At 36.0% G+C, this 16,853-nt stretch overlaps 1 long non-coding RNA gene across 1 annotated transcript in view; it reads right to left on the bottom strand.

The window, feature by feature from the left end:
* Positions 1 to 2,022: 2,022 nt before the first annotated feature.
* Positions 2,023 to 16,853, bottom strand: part of LOC116585042 — a 39,091-nt gene continuing 24,260 nt past the window's right edge. Inside the window, exon 3 of the long non-coding RNA XR_004283447.1 lies at positions 2,023 to 2,231. This is a non-coding gene — a long non-coding RNA (uncharacterized LOC116585042). The remainder of the gene's footprint in view (positions 2,232 to 16,853) is intronic.

Genomic DNA, 16,853 nt, shown 5'->3' with positions numbered 1-16,853 from the left:
AGGCGCCCCTGGTTTGAGTATTCTAACTCAGAGGTGGAATGCACTGATAGAAATTTGCAGTTTGACCTTGTAGAATATCAGTGCCAAATGTTCTTCGGTATTGGAGGGATAAAAACCTCACATTCTCATGGGAGAGAGTACCCAATTTTCAGTGTCATATGGATCTTCCTGACCATAACCATTTGTCCTCTACAACCACGAATGGCACTGAGGGGCCAGAAAACTTCTGAGGGTTACCACGTATTAGAGTACACTCGGCTTCAGTTATCAACCAGAGCTGTCACCTTTTGTTTATTTCTGGAGAACTAGGGAATAGTGAGCTCAACATGGGGTCTCGATTACCCCCAATGGCCCTGACTTGGAGGTGATCTCACCCTGCATCTTACACTTAAGGCACAGAAGGCAACTACCCCAAATAGGACTGCATCCCTAAGGCCTCTGCTGGAGCAGGTGGGGCACTAGTGACAGTAGGCGTAGATCTGAACTACTGCTTTCCACAGGCCAAGCAGCACAGCATTGGGTTGTGGGTCTATCATTTCAGGTGGGATCTTGGCAGCAATGAGGTCAAACCACATTTCCTTCAGGATTACTTTTAGCAGTGCTCGTTTCGGCAGCACATATACCAAAAACAGGATTACTTTTAGGATAGACTTTTAGCTTCTTGAGTTCCCTCTCTGTCTTGGGTCTTTCTCACAGACTGTACCCATTCTCAGGATTTGTCAGTTTCTCCAGTTAAGCAATATTAGGATTGCCTAATATCATAAATGTCTTGTCCCACCACTGGGATATCAGTGTCTCACACCAGGTGCTGAGGGCAGAATGAAGTATCTTGACTTTAACTCATGCAAGGAATGTGGCCTGATCAGGGTCTTCAAGGACAGGGGAGTAAATGGCTCTCTCATTCCCGACTCCCTAAGAATTTATTGTACCTCCTCTATAGATTTTCAGGGTCCCACATGCAAAGGGAGATCCCCCTCACTGAACCAAACCTCCCTGCAAAACAGAATCATCCACACCATAAGGGAGTGAGTAAATTGAACTCCCTGAGCACCATGCAGGCACAGCCAGAGGGCAGGGTATGTGGTGATAATGCTTATTTCCTCTGCCCCCTGCCCTATCAGAGAAAAGCCATTACCCCCTGTATCCCATACCCACACTACCCATGCCTGGCTACTTTCCCTGGCCTTTTGCAGGGACTTGGCAGCCATACTTAAAAGCTCAAGTGGGAGTATATTCTTTCATCATGAATTCTCCTCAATTGGCGACTGCCCCACTGGCTAGGGTTGTCCCTTTGCTTTTGCTTAGGGGTCAAAGAGCAGGGGCATTTTGTCTACTTCACAATCAATCACAGTAACATCTTCCTCTTCACTCCACTCACTTTTCCAGGGATTTCACTTCTTAGTGTTCCAATCAGGCTTTGTCAGAAGCACTCAAACTTAATCCACTTTGCAGCTTGCAACCTCCTAACTTTCCAAAATAGCAAGCGAAGGTTTCCAGCTTATTATCCTGTATCCTGCTTTCCCACCTTATCTTCTAGCCCAGAAGCTAGCATAGTAGTAAGCACCCACAGAACCTTCTCTAACTCAGCCCTTCTTCCAACTTTCTAACCTGACTTTGAGCCTCCAGTTGGGCATCAGTGGCCAGCAGAGTTGCCCAGAGTGTGGGTCAGCCTACTATAGCCACATTTGTCTCTCTTCTCTGCTGCAGTATACTCTGCACAATCCTTCAAACAAACTCATTAAAATAGCAGGAGTTTTTAAGGCATCCCCTGAAAATCCATGCAGCCATCTGCAAGTGTCTAACATACTAACCATCCTTCCCCACATAGAGGATGATGGTCAACCAAGAATGTCCCCGATGGATACTCCTTTCCCAAGACCCATTTCTCCAGTCTTCTGACTAGCTCCCCAGTTATTGATTTGCAGCCTTGGAAATTACCTAGGTGAAATATGAAACTGCCCCTGCTCATGGAAGGCAATGACTGAAAAAAGAGGCAGGCTAGATTGGTAGGTGATAGGTTTAATAAGCAAGGGAACTAACACACAAGGCTTGTCTTGAGTGGCTGTAAGTTGAGTAGATCTCTGCAACCGCTGGAATCTCAAGAGTGTATATAGCAGCCTTGACTGGGTTCGGTTACATATACTGTCCAGATGGTCTCAACAACACCTTACTCTCCACAGGCTCCCTCTCTCTTACTGGTTAACCTTCAGTCATGTCTTCTCTTTGACTTCCTGCAGTGACAGTACATATCATGTGATATATTATTTTTTAATATTTATTATCTCTGTCCTTCTATTAGAGTGAGGGACTTCATTTTGTTCACTTCTATACTCTCATTATTTAGGAAATAACTTGGTCTTAACAAATAGTTATAGTTTGAAAGAGGAAAGAAAGAAGGAAGTAGGAATGAATGAAGGATAAAAATTATATTATTGATGTTCAGAGAAAGCAACATAAAGTGTCCTTAAACTGGGTTAATTAGTGGTCCTAACATAGATTTTACTGAAGAATTAGATATTTTGAATCCAGATTGGGGATTTGGGTTTATAAAGTACTATGTAATATATTCCAATAAAACTGAGTTTTAAAGATGATTTGTATGAGCAGGAAAGGCCATGTTGTGGAAGACAAATTAAGCTGCATAGGGGAAATGAAACAAAAGAAAGCAACAGGAGAGGCACATCGAGTTGTCAATGATATTCTTAAGAGCCCTGCTACCTCCACCCAATCTCAGCATGACTGTTGGCAGTATTAAGGGATTTTTTCAAAGCCTCCTTTAAACTATAACGATGAATTATTAACTGAAAGGCCTCTCCAGAAACAGATGGTAAATGTGGGTTTCTGATTCAAATATTTATAGTGGATCCAATTTACCAGGTACAATTTTAGACATAAGCATATCTTCTGGATTTATAACAGAACCCTCCTCTCCCCTCACTTCCATCACAATGATGGTAAACTCTTAGTGTATATCTGTTATGATTTAAAACACACTCTATAAAATACAATCTTTTCCAATGTATTGAGGCGTATTTTATGGCTCTGCCTATTATTTGTTTGGGGGAATGTTCCATGTGCCTTGCAAAGAATATACACTCCACAATTGTTGGATGAAGTGCTCTAAATATCATTTAGGTCGAGGTTAAAATTTTGTATATTTTTACTGACTTAAATGTAATTTTTATATCAAATACTGATAAAGCAATGTTAAAATCCCTAACTATGTCTGTGTGTAAATTTCTCCCATTAGTTCTGCTTGCTTTTTCTTGAAGAATGTGCTTTCAAGCTCTGTTATTAGGTGTATCTATACTTAGGTCTTATGTCTTCTTAATTAATTGGTCTTTTTATCATTTTGTTGAAATGACCCTTTTTATCTCTTATAATATTATTTGTCTTGAAGTAGGCCTTGCCTACTATTACTGCAGTTGCATCTTTTTCTGGTTATCATTTTCACAGTTTATCTTTTTCTATCCTTTTACTTTCAGCCTATTTGGGTTTTGTACTTTAAGTGAATTTCTTATGGGGTTCCTGGGTGGCTCAGTTGGTTGAGTGTCCAACTCTTCATTTTGGCTCAGGCCATGATCTCAGGTTTCTGGGACTGAGCCCTGAGGTGGGAGGGGGGTCTGTGCTCAGTGGGGAGTCTGCTTAAGGATTTTATGTCTCCCTTTCCCTCTACCTTCCACCTGCTCATATGCTCTCTCTCTTTCTGTCTCCCAAATAAATAAATATATCTTAAGTGAATCTGTTATAAATGGCAGACAGTTCAGAATAGCTTTTTTTTTTTTAATCCAGTAGGACAATTGCTGCTTTTTAAAATGAGTTTCTAGTATATTTTTGCTCATATAACAATATTGTTATACTTAGATCTAACATTTTTCTATTTGTTTACCATGAGTCTGATCTGTTTTAGTTCCTACTTCTTTTGTTTTTAAGCTTTCTTTAAAAGTATTCAAACAGGGCACCTGGGTGGCTCAGGTTAAACCACAGCCTTTGGCTCAGGTCATGATCCTGGAATCCTGGGATCGAGCTTCACATTGGGCTCCCAGCTCCATGGGGAGTCTGTTTCTCCCTCTGACCTTCTCCCCTCTCATGTTCTCTCTCTCTTTCTCTCAAATAAATAAATAAAAATATTTTTTAAAAAAGTACTCAAATATATTTAGTAATTTATTTTTAATTCCCCTAACAGCTTTTAGGTTTAACTTTTGGTATTCTTTTGGTAACTTTGCTGGTTACAAAATTCATTTCTATAACTACTTACATAGAGTTAATATTATACTACTTTATGTAAACTGTAAGGACTTGCCAAGAATATAATTCCATTTACAATTTCCTCCATGACCTTTTTGCTATTATCATATACTTAATATATTTTATATCTACATGTATATATTATAGCTTCACAATCCAAGGGTATAAATTTCAGTAAACTGTCAGGTATCTTTTCAAGAAATTATAAAAAAAAATTCATCATTAACTTCATTATGCCATTTTTAGAGACCTTTACTGAAGCCCATAAATACAGGTTTATATCTGGCATCATTTTCTGTATTATAAATAACTTCCATTAGCATTTTTGATGTTCCAGGTCTTCTGAAATGGACATATTTCACCTTCTATATCTCTGTAAATGCCTATTTGCTTTTATTTTTATATAAAATGCTAGGTATAAAATGCTCTATTGACCTTTTTATTCCCCCCCTTTGAGAACTTCAAAGTTATCATTTCATTGTCTTCTGGCTTCATTTTTTCTAATGAGAAGTCAGTCATAACTTCTGTAATTGTTCTCCATTGAGAAATGTGTCTCTCTCCTACCCTCAGATGTTTTCAAGGTTTCTTTACCTTTTCTTTACCAATCATTTGACTACGATGTACCTTGTGTTATGTATGTGTGTTGTCTTTATGCTCCTTGTGTCTACTCAGCTTTATGTTTCTGTAAATTGAGGTTTTCTACCAAATTTGGAAAAATTTAGTTATAGTTAAATATTTCTTACCTTCATTTTACCTCCCTACCTTTTACAAAATCAGTTGCACATTGTATTAGAGAGCATGATATATCTTATATTAACATTCTTTTTTTTCAATTTTTTCTCTCTTGTTCTTCAGATTGTATAATTTCTATCGATCAGTCTTCAAGTTTGCTGACCAACCTTTTGTTTAAGCCCATTGAAATACTCTATTTTTCAAATATTATACTTCTAAGTAGAATTTTCATTTTTTCTTTTTTATAATATCCATTTTTCTGCTGAGATTCTTCATCTGTTCAGCATCATTTCCTTTCTTGAATTATATCTATAATGGCTGACTTAAAGTTCTTGTCTTTCCACATGAAAACACACTCAACGTCACTCATCATCTGACATATACAAATCAAAGCCACAATGAGAAACCCCCTCACACATGTCAGAATGGCTAAAATTTACAACACAGGAAACAACAAGATGTTGGAGAGGATGCAAAGAAAGGGGAACCCACATGCACTGTTAGTAGGAATGTAAACCAGTACAGTCACTCTGGAAAATAGTATGGAGGTGCCTCAAAAAATTAAAAATAGAGTTACCTAGAAATTTCACAACTATTTACCCAAAGAATATAAAAATATTGATTTGATATTGCACTCCAATGTTATAGTAGCATTATGAACAATAGCCAAACTATGAAAAGAGCCTAAGTGTCCATTGACTGACGAGTGGATGAAGAAGACATGGTATATACATAAATACATATGTAAATATGTAAAATATATATATACACACTATATATATGCAATGGAATATTACAGCCATTAAAAATAATGAAATCTTGCCATTTACAATGATGTGGATAGAATCAGAGTATATTATGCTAAGTGAAATAAGTCAGTCAGAGAAAGACCATACAATTTCATTCATATGTGGAATTTAAGAAACAAAACAGGTGAACATAGGGGAAAATTTTTTAAAAAGAAGGGCAGAAGAGCAAATCATAAAACAAACTCTTAATTATAGAGAACAAACTGAAGGTTACTGGAAGGGAGGCAGGTGGGGGATGGGATAAATGGGTGATGGGCATTAAGGAGGCACTTGTTTGAAAAGCACTGGGTGTTAAATGGAAGTGATGAATCATTAAATTCTACTCCTGAAGCCAATACTGTACTGTATGTTAACTAACTGGAATTTAAGCAAAAACTTGGGAAAAAATGAAAACAATTAGGTGTTAGGGGAGAAAAAAAAGAATCTGGCTGGCAATTACAATTGCTCCTAATCAATCCAGTCCCTTAGTGTCCCACTAGCTTTTGTCCAGCATTATATTTTAATGGTATTTATGATCCTTTATTTTTTAATGAAATAATTATATTCTTTATATTGCCACAAAAATAATTTTGCACACAAACTGTTCATGATATGTAATTCTATATATGCCTGTTTTATCTGGCAGTCTTCTTATTGTACATGTAAATTATTGAATCTCTAATGATTTTTTTTTAAAAAAAATGGTCATCTGTTACTTGTATCATTGTTCGCTTTTATGTCATGTATTGTACTCTTTTCCTCTGGCTGTCTTTAATATTTTCTCTCCATCTTTGGTTTTTAAGAATTTGATTATGATATCCCTATATATGGTTCTTTTTTGTTTTTATCCTAGTTAGAATAACTGGATATTCCTGTTTTTTAATCAAATTTGGAAAATTTTAAGTAATTACTTTAATGTCCTATTCTTTCTTTTCTTTTCTTTTGAGACTTCAATTACATGTATGCTAGATTTCCTGCTACACTCCCTGATGACAGGTCACTGAAACATTGGTTACTTTTTTTTTTTTTAATCTCTTTTTTCTCTGTTCTTTGTATTGGGAAATTTCTACAAATTCATCTACAATCTTAACAGTCTCCAAAGTAACATTATGGTCAATCAGTACATTTCAAAATTTCAGATATTTTATTAATCTATGCTAAATTCTTCATTTGATTCTTTTCCTAGTTTCTAATTTTTCTGGTGGTACTCTTATCTCTTATTATTATCATCCTTATCTCAAGGACCTTAGACCTATTGTTCATAGTTTCTTTAAAATATTTCTCTACTAATTACAACATTTTGGTCACGTTGGGTTCTGTTTCAATGACTTGTTTGTTTTCTTAAGTATGAGTCTTATCTACCTACTTCTTTCCATATGTATTCATTTTTAATTTTATGTTGAACATTTTGGATGAAACATTGTAAGGAACTGGGGTCATGACATCATCCCTGCAAACTTGTTGATTTTTTTTTCCTCCTATCAAGCAATTAAATGGTGGATACTTTTGTTCTTGTAAAAATAAAAAAAAAATAAAAATAAAAAAGTAAGAATCTCCATACTGTTTTCCAAAGTGGCTTCACCAAACCTACATTTCCACCAACAGTATGGATTCTTTAAGAAATTAAAAATAGAGGTTCCCTATGACTCTGCAATGGCATTACTGGGTATTTACCCCAGAGATACAGATGTAGTGAAAAGAAGGGCCATCTGTACCCCAATGTTCATAGCAGCAATGGCCACAGTCACCAAACTGTGGAAAGAACCAAGATGCCCTTCAACAGATGAATGGATAAGGAAGATGTGGTCCATATACACTATGGAGTATTATGCCTCCATTAGAAAGGATGAATATCCAACTTTTGTATCAACATGGACGGGACTGGAAGAGATTATACTAAGTGAAATAAGTCAAGCACAGAGAGTCAATTATTATATGGTTTCACTTATTTGTGGAGCATAAGAAATAACACAGAGGACATGGGGAGATGGAGAGGAGAAGGGAATTGAGAGAAATTGGAGGGGGAGACAAACCATGAGAGACTATGGACTCTGAAAAACAATCTGATGGTTTTGAAGGGGTGAGGGGTGGGAAGTTGGGTGAGCCTGGTGGTGGTTATTAAGGAGGGCATGGAGCACTGGGGGTGGTGCATAAACAATGAATTCTGGTACACTGAAAAGAAATGAAAAAAATATATAATAATAAAGTACAAGTTTGCAATGATTGCAGTGACATATATGTTGCTGTTGAGTTATGTAATAGATGGTTTTTCCTTAGTCCTATTTATGTAGAATCATGATAATACACGTTTAGGCAGGATGTATATCTCTCAGTAACTCCTCAATAAAAATAATACTTTTGATAAATAAATAAGTAAAATAAAAAGTAAAAAATAAATAAAGTCCTTGTCTTCCAATTCTACCTACTGAATCATCTTAAGGACTATTTGTCTTTTGACTATGGGCCATATTTTTGGTTCATGTGTGCAGTCAATTTCAATGTATACTGTGCACTATGGATCATAGTAAAACTCTGGATTCTGGAATCTTCCTCAAAAGAGTGCTGATACTTGATGAGCAGATACCTACATTGGTTAGTGCCTATCCTGAACTTGTGGAGGTTTGCTTTTATACTTTATTAGGAAAGGTTTATTTCAGACTAACTTTAGCTTTCACCTTAGAAAGATTGCTTAATTCTGAAGAAGTAAGAATTATTCCTTAGTCACAGCCCTTCTGGGGTTTCAATGAAAAACCTTCCTCATGTTAGAAGATTTAAATGTCAATTCCTGTCACTGCATGTTGTAGGCAGTAATTCAAATCTTTGCTTCCCATTTTCAGTCTACAAGCTGTTGTTTTGCCTACATTCCTTAGAATCAGCCTTGTGCATATATAGTTCAGGTTTATCCAAAGATATGAGAGAAGTTTATACACAGATTTACAGCTTTTCTCTTCTGTGACTCCTTCCTTATCGGTACTTCCTTCCTCAGTTTCCAGCTGATTTAGCAATCCTGAACTGTAGCCATAACTACTTAAGCTTTTAGCACTGTGGATTTCTGCTGAGTCCTTTTTTTATTTCTTTTCAGTGTTCCAGAATTTGTTGTTTATGCACCACACCCAGTGCTCCACGCAATACATGCCCTCCATAATACCCACCACCAGGCTCTCCCAACCTTCCACCCCCCCTCCCTTCTAAAACCATCGGTTTGTTTCTCAGAGTCCATAGTCTCTCATGGTTTGTCTCCCCCTCCAATTTCCCCGAACTCACTTCTGCTCTCCATCTCCCCATGTCCTCCTTGTTGTTCCTTATGCTCCACAAATAAGCGAAACCATATGATAATTGACTCTTTCTGTTGACTTATTTCACTCAGCATGATCTCTTCCAGTCCTGTCTATGTTGATACAAAAGTTGGGTATTCATCCTTTCTGATGGAGGCATAATACTCCATTTTATATATGGACTGCTGAGTCTCATACAGGGGGCTTCTCCTGTTTCAAGGGTTAGATATTTCCTGCCTTATTTGCTTTGGGTTGATTTCCAGAGTCTTAAAATAGTTTTACTTTATAGCTCATCTAGACTTATAATTGCTATCTATGTGAGAGTTAGTCATATATTAGGTACTCTACCATTACCAAAACTAGAACTACCTAGCGATTTATTTAAAAGGCTAAAATCATGGTGAGAAATGATCTCATGGAATCAGGGACTTAAATGGGTTTTCTACAATGATGATATCATTAGAACATCCTAAAGGCCGAATGTACATTTTTAAAATACAGGATTTAATAAAGGTTGCTGAGAAACAGCAGATAGTTAATAAGTATTGCTCACAATGAAAGGTGACTGTTTTTGAACTTATGAGGAAATAGCCTTAGGAAAGAGAATAATATGGTGAAAAAAATCAGAATAGTCCATAATGATAATCTAGTCTAATCACTTACTTACAGATAATCAAGAACAGGTTATAACTTATTGAAGTATACTAGACAGTTAATATCCCAAGAGTAGATCCAGGTATGGAACCACAAGTTCCGTGATGTCATCTTCTCTCAAGCCCTACATTACTTACGAGCATCACAAACCTATTTCACAATAGACAATATTTTCAGTGTGGCCATACGAATGATATCATATTTCTCTCTAATTTTCTAAAGACAGATAAAAATGAGCTTCAAGGGGTGCCTGAGTGGCTCAGCTGGTTAAGCGACGGCCTTTGGCTTGGGTTAATGATCCTGGAATTCCTGGATTGAGTCCTACATCAGGCTCCCAGCTCCATGGGGAATCTGCTTCTCCCTCTGACCTTCTCCCCTCTCATGCTCTCTCTCATTTAAATAAATAAATAAAATCTTTAAAAAAAAAATAAAAAAGTGAGCTGCAAAAACTCATGGTAATGTCCATAAATAAGGGATATTAGGTAGGAAGGCTGAATCACTATACTTCTGTATATCAATTCTGTATCATTCCATACAGACACTATTAGATCTTAAAACAAGGTTAACTTCTACTCAATAGGAGAAATTATTACATCAAATTATTGTATCAAGAGCATAGAATTACAAGTTTTCCCAAGATATGGCAAGAATTAGTTGCACATGCCAAGACATGGCTTCCAAAGGGATTTTGACAGAAAGGAGTGTGGTATGTACTTTAGGCAAACAATAGGTATCAGAGATCTATTAGGTTTGTCAACAGAGTAAGCAAGGAAAAAACCTAAAGGTTCAAGGATGTCTTAGTAGGTAACTGGATTTTATCCAGATGCAATTCAAAATGATGACTAGATCCAAAAAATGGTTTATGGGGGAGGGGGTGCCTATCTTCCAATATTATATGCAAATGTAATTTTAATATATTAAAATGACATTAATTATATTATTGTATATTATATTATAATTATACTAATATATTATGTTATATTAACATATAATGTAATGTTATTATTAATAACTTTCAATTTTCTTCAGGTTACCATCTCTGGGTTCATCTCTATCTCTACTCCATTTTAACTCAGGCTGACAAAGTCTGAAACATTCATGTGAAAAGAGATATATATATATACCAATGTTCACTGCAGCATTATTTACAATAGCTGAGATATGGAAAAAACGTATGTGTCCATCAATGGATGAATGACAAAGAAAATATGGTGAATATATATATATACACACACACACACACATACACACAAGGGAATATTATTACAGCCATAAAAAATTAAAATTTTGACATTTTGTGACAGCATGGATGGACCTCAAGTGCATTATGCTAAATAAAATAGATCAGACAGAGAAAGACCAATACATGATCTCTTTCACGTGAAATCTAACAACAGCAATCAAAATAACCTTATAAAGATACAGAAAATAGACTGGTGGTTGAAAGAGATAGGAGTGGAGGATGGGAGAAATTGGTGAACTATTTTTATTTTTTTTAGTTCAAATAAAGTGAATTGCTTTTTTTGAAGTCTCCTTGGTACTCCATGATTCCCTGTGCATCCCCTATCACAGCTCAGCATACCTACCCTACAGTATTGGCTGTTTGCCCCCCCCCCGCCCCCCGCCAGATCACCACTACAAGTACAGATACTATGATTATGAGGGCGTTGAACACATGGACTACATATATATATATAGTCCATGTGTTCAGATACTGACAAGTATTCTTGAAAAGACAGGAGCAGAAAGAAATACTGACATCTTGGACACTTCCACCCTCATGTTATAAAGGAAAAAGCTGAGAGAGACAGAGAGAGAGACTGGAGCAGGTCCCTAACCAATGATGGATGGAGCCAGAGGGGAACCTGGCCCTTCTTCCTAAGGCCTCAGGCACATTTGTCCATTTCCTTGGAGCATGTCTTCTCAGGGTCCTTGGAAAGCATCCAGTCCAAAACTGCCTCAAATTGGTAAAGCTTTTGTTTTGTTTTTAATAGAGGTCACAAGTAGGCAGAAAGGGAGGGGGGAGGGCAGGGGCAGGGGTAGAGTGGGGGATGCTGTTGGAGACGCAGGATCCCTGTCTTGCAGAAAGCCCTATGCAGGGCTCCATCCCAAGACCCTGAGATCATGACCTGAGCTGAAAGCAGAGGCTTTAACCCACTGAGCCACCCAGGTGCCCCTTGGTAAAGTATTTTTAACTCCTAAAAAGTATATATGGGTATAGTTATCTCTGAATAAAATCTCTAGAAAAATCATTGGCTCTGTGGAACCATTTAATTTACCGAGGATGGTATTTTAGTCTCTAGGAACCTCTATCTAAATTTAGACTTTTCCTGCAGCAATGTTTCTTTAAAATGTAAACCACGCACTACAAGTTACCCGGTTACATCACTTCACCTTTAAGCAACCGATTCCTCAAAATATGGGTAAATAGCGACCCCTAGTGGCATAACTTGTATCTGCAAACTGAAGAAGCGAAATGATGCTGTTCAGAACAATGTTGACTAACTGTGGAATGTTAGTGTGCAGTAAACATATCTTTATTAAAATAAAAAAGAAAGAGACTGGATGATGTTCTCCTGATTTTTCATAAAATATCTCTAATGAGAACTAGAATGTCATTGTCTAATTATTTTGCTATTCAATGATGTCATTATATTAATTCTAATACAGTGACACTTTTTCATTTTCACTATATTCTAAGAATTTATTAATTTGGAAACTGGTGTAAATGCTATAACTTTGAACATAAAGTTTTAAACTGTGACAAGAATAAAGTTTTTTTTTAAAAAACAGCTGATATTAAGCTACATTTTAGTGTATTATTTCAGCAAAACCCAGACAGAACACAATCCATGTATCTAGCAAATCGACTCGTATGTGTTCAGTGAATGAGAGATCAGTAGAGAGTACAATGATTATTTCTGTCCTAAATAAATATGGTCATACATGGTGAGCCTATGAAGACACCTCTAATTCCTAAATATTATAATACATATACTTTCCTTCACAATGTCTAATAACTAAATGTAGGTATTTAGTGTCTTTTCTTACCTTTTTGACTTCATAAAATAGCTCCAAATTTTCCCTCTTACAAAGCTATAAAAAATGAATTCTCCCTGGAACACTTACTTAAATAATATTATGATTCATATTTTTACATTTCTATATCAAACATGTGGTAGACTTGCTCATGATATATAGCCAACCCACCACTGAATTTGACTGCCTGGTTTTAATTTATCCTGAGCTTCTATTTCTTAATAAGTCATTCTGTAAGACTTTTCACTTTGTCATTATTTCCATCACCAGCAGAAACCTTCATCCCTTTTTGGGTCTATTTTCAACATAATAGAAATCCACTAAATCCTTTGTGTGTGTGTGTGTGTGTGTGTGTGTGTGTGCATGTGCTTACACACATGTACTAATGCAAATGGATAATTTGCAAATATCAAAGATATTCTGTAATCTATAAACTTTGAATTATTGCTGAGGTTTAAAATATACATCAAAACATGGATTCATACTGTACCTGTGGTCAACGACAACTATGAACTCTCATTTGGGGTAACAGAGGTCTAAACACACTTTGAAAAGGAACTCTTGGTAATAAAAACATAAACTGAATTAGAGAAAAGCATGCTAACATCAGTGGAAGCTGAATATTCAAAATGTTTGCTCTGATGTCTATGAAATACAGAAAAACTAATTCTGACTTTGAAAGTAATTTGTTTACTTTGGTTAGTTTATAAGGACATTCAACTATCCAAGTTATTTTGCTGTGTGTGGGAAGGGACAGGTCATTCACATGTGAGGACGCATTTACAAATGAACAGAATTTTGTTTTGGAAAATCTGGTAAACTACTTGGGGTTTTTACTTTGCGACTTCTATTTCCAATTAAATGGTTTATTCATTGAGCTAATTATCATTAGGGCCACTTAGTTTTCCTGAGATGTTAGCATAACAAAAGGATGAATAAAATGCATTAATGGTTGATTTTGCTCTAAGAATATATTCAGAATAAAATATGTCACTTTTGACATTCTAATTTCCCCATAGGACCAATACCCCGTAAAAAGTCATTGAATTTTATAACTGGTGAATAGAACCAGAATATACAAATCTATTATTCACCTATTTAATCTGAGACTAGGATAATATTATGTCAACTATAACTTTTTGTCTGGGAACCTTCCCATGGTTAGCAATAACTAACCTGGAGGCCCTACAACAATCCTCTCTATGATCAATGAAAGATTAATTAAAATGTTTATTAGTCTGGGGGTGCGTGGGTGTCCCAATTGATTACGCATCTGACCCCTGGTTTCAGCTCAGGTCATGGTCTCAGGTTCATGGGATCAAACCCATGTCAGGTTCTGCTCTCAGTGCAGAATCTGCTTGAGATTTTCTCTCTGCCTCTGTTTACCCCCCAAATAAATAAATAAATCTTTTTAAAAAGTTTACTAGTTTTCTGTTAACTAGATAACAAAAATAGCAGTAACATGAGTAGCAACGATAGTAACAGCAGCAACAGCAGCTATCATTTATCGAGCACGATGTGCTAGTCATAGCTCTAATGCCTTTATATTAATTTTGTTGGCTAACACAATCCTATGACGTAAAGAAGAGAAAAATATGCTTAGCAAGGTTATAGACCAAGGTCACATAGGTGTTAAGTGGTAAAGATTAGAAGTCAAAGGTCACAAAGGTATTTATGTGGTAGATGTCATGAGTCTAAAGTCACACAGACAGTTACTGGTAGAGATTATGTGCCCAAAGTCTCATAGGCAATAAGTGATAGAGGTTAGATATTCGAGGTCAGATGGGTGGTCCGTGGCAGAGGCTATATGTCCAAGATGACATAGGTGATAAATGATCACGTCTCTCTAGCTTCCCTTCCCTCACTGATAAGCTGAGAATTGGTCTGAGTGATTGTGGAGGACACTGTTAGTTACCTGAAATTTATTTTTCCTTTTCTGTATAGTAAGAGAGCTAAAGCTCACATGACTGCCTAAACAGGACTCTAATTCCCAGTGCCCCTTGGAGACAGGTGTGGCTTACTGACTGAGTCTCACCAATGAAATGTCCGTGAAAGTGATACCTCTTCCAGGTCTAGCTTACAACATCTTGCAGTGAGGAAAAAAATTAAATTTTATTTTCTTTAAGCCACTCAAGTATTGATAGTTCTCTCTGTCAGAGCAAGCAATCCTTACCTTCACTAATACAGTGAACATTCAGAGACCTTAAATTCTGAAATTCCAAAATGTAATCAGAAAAATTAAAAGATGGTAAATGTTATCCTCCTAAATTTCAAAGCAAACAAATTATGGTTTATGAAACTAGAATCCCTATCACCAGACTTCTTTCACTAAGATGATTTATAATATACCTCACTTCTGAAATTCACTTCGCTAGACTCTAATCGCTTTTTCTTTTTATCATGGCACTGCTAAATATAACCTTAACATCCCCTATCATATTTCCTTAGACTTTTAATCCATACCATAATGTTAAGTGAAAACTGTAATAAAGAGATCACACTATTTTCTATGGATAAGAAATTCTGTCAGATCAATCTTCTAGCATTTGAAAAACTTTATGCTCAGAATCCATGACTAATTGAAAGTGATTTTCTTTCTGTAATACCAATCACCTGAATTTTAATGAATATAAAAGAGGGCAAAACATCGTGAGAACAAATCAACTCATTCTTTACCAGAATACCAGCTTCTAGTAAGTAGAATATGGAATAATTTATATTATGAAAAATGTTTGATATTTTCTTGTTGAAATTCGTGCTGTGGAAATTATTTTCGGTTTGGCAAGATGAGAGCACATTACATAATAGCGGCAGTTTCATCATTAAATCCACCATTACTCGGAGGTATCTGTTAAATGTTCCCATGGATTAGGGTACCACAAAAATGTATGAGACACTTAGATCAAAGCTGAAGGACTTATATGTCTTGATTTCAAAATTTATTACAAAGCTACTCTAATCAAAACATTGTGGCCGTGGCATAATGATAGACTGAGAGGCCAATGAAATAGAAAGCCCAGAAATAAACGTGCATATATACTCAAATGATGTGCAACAAAGGGGCCAAGACCACTCAGTGAGGAAGGGGCAGTCTTTTCAACAAATGGTGCTGAGGAAACTGGATATCCACATGCAAAAGAATGAAGTTGGACCCCTACCTAATACAAAAAGATAACTCAAAATGGATGTAAACACAAGACCTCAAACTATAAAACCCTTAGGAAATTTAAAAAAAAAAAAAAAGAAAAGAAAACACAGGGTAAAAGGTACATGGCATTCGATTTGGCAATAATTTCTTGGATATAATGCCAAAGGCAGAGACAACAAAATAGATTGAACTTCGTGAAAATTTTCAAATTTTTGCATCAAAATACAGATCAACAGAGTAAAAGTGGAACCCACAGAATAGGAGAAAATATCTGATAAGGGATTAATATCCAGAATAGAGAACTCCTAAAACTCAACAATTAAAAATAAACCATTCAAAAAAGACCACAGGCAATCAGTAGAGGCAATAGATATTTCTCCAAAGATACACAAATGGCACTAAGCACATGAAAGTATATTCAATATCACTAAACATTAGGTGAATGTAAATCAAAATCATATGGAAATTCTACTCCATACATACCACAATGAGAAACAAGTTTACACCCATTGAGATGGCTACTATTAAAACAAACAAACAAACAAATAAAAACAGGTATTGCTGAGGACGTGGAGAAGTTAGAACCCCTGAACATTGTAGGTGGGAATATAAAATGGTACAACTGTTGTGGAAACTACAGCAAAAAGCTAAAAATATAATTACCAGATGGTCGAGCAGTTCCACTTCTGGGTATCTAACCAAAGGAAGCAAATGCAGATTCACAAAGAGATATTTGTATACCCACGTTTAGAGCAGCATTATTCACAATAGCTAAAATGCAGACTCAACCCGAGTGTGTATCGATGAATGAGTGGATAAGCTAATGTTTTATATATACACATAGAATATATTCAAGTCTTAGAAAGGAAGAGAAGTCTAACATGCCACAACACAGATGAAACTTGAGGACATTAAGTCAAATAAAACAATCACAAAAAGACAAATATTCTATGCTTATATTTATCTGAG

This window comes from Mustela erminea, chromosome 2, assembly GCF_009829155.1.
Source record: "Mustela erminea isolate mMusErm1 chromosome 2, mMusErm1.Pri, whole genome shotgun sequence".
Classification (NCBI taxonomy): Eukaryota; Metazoa; Chordata; class Mammalia; order Carnivora; family Mustelidae; genus Mustela; species Mustela erminea.
The sequence above is the reverse complement of the archived record's forward strand: the minus strand, read 5'-3'. Positions and strand labels throughout refer to the sequence as shown.